Below are 1,379 nucleotides of genomic sequence, written 5' to 3'. Positions count from 1 at the left end.
CTTTATTCAACCTCAAATACTATGTAACTATGTAATTCTGGCAAGTACCATACGAATCAGTGTGAAGTAGGATTTTTCATGCCAGATTTGTAAGATTGGCTTGACCAAATTTGATAGAATTGGGTGACTGTCTTCTGATGTCTTTCGGAAATTCCTAGGGCCAGTGTTGACATTTTTTGTACAATTCAGGACCGCTTCTCTCCCCGTATAAGTCTATGGGAAATGCAAAAGCAGCTGAATCAGGTCAACTGCACCTTCAAAGAATTCTGAATGATCTCAGAGGCGTCATAAACTGCTTTCAAAAGCATGCTGCATTTGCCTATTTTCACCTTACCATTGCTCTTGCCCATTGACCCACCTTACCAGTGGTGGACAAAGTCAGGAAAAGACCCCTACACCCTGAGTGCAGCCCATCTGGTCCGATACTTACCACTACAGATCTTCACTGTTTGGCCCTGCTCTTCAGAAAGCATCCCTCGCTGGGTTCTCTTCATCACGTGCATGCACGCCATGGCCATTGCACTCAGGAGGTTGGGAGCAACTTGTATCAAAGGTCCAGTTGCCCTTTAAATCAGCTCTGTGTGAGTGAAGTATTATTCCATGCAATGCCATCTTTATTCTTTATATATTTGAGTCTAATACGTTCCTGAAGTGTCTTTGTGTTTTTTCGTGAATATTTTGAAAAACTCTTTTACATGAAGCTTCGTGTTGTGTAAAGACAGCTCTGTGCTTATTGCAGAGTATGGAGAGTGCTCGCTCTCAGCTATCTACACGCCAGCTTCTTACTAGCAGAAACAACTTGACACGGTGCTTTGGGTCACAATGAGTGGATGAAAACAATGCAATCTTATTATTAAAGTGGAGGACCTTGGCAGGAACCATGTCAGTCATACAGAGAGTTAAAATGAATCCCGAGCATCAAAGTAACAATTTCCCCCAGCCCCCTCCCCTACCTCTGGACAATGTACACTCTTTAGATATCCCAAATTACTAGCTAAATATCTTTCATTGTAGTGGATGAAACATAGCAGTCAGGTGATTGCTCCAGTCCCAGTCTTCTCCCTCATTACATCACCCCTATATTACTGAGAACTGTGGAGGGGGGGCATTGAAAATGACAGCTGGTTGTGACAGGGAGCTCAATATCATCAAGTTGGAAGTCTCCCAAAAAATGTTTGCAGGAAGAGAGTACGCAAAGGTGCCCTGCATGCAGAATGTGGAGCTGTATGCACAGTAACAAAAAAAAAACAGCCCTGACCCTTTGAGGCATGGACTCCACTACACCTCTGGAGGTATGCTGTAGTATCCAGGGCCAAATTTCCCACAAGGAAAACCGAGGCCCGGCCTTGGGGCAGCAGGGTGTAGAGAGGCAGCAGGGG

This window comes from Nanorana parkeri, unplaced genomic scaffold, assembly GCF_000935625.1.
Source record: "Nanorana parkeri isolate BGI_ZX_2015 unplaced genomic scaffold, ASM93562v1 scaffold242, whole genome shotgun sequence".
NCBI classification, from domain to species: Eukaryota; Metazoa; Chordata; class Amphibia; order Anura; family Dicroglossidae; genus Nanorana; species Nanorana parkeri.
Note: the sequence above shows the minus strand (reverse complement) of the source record.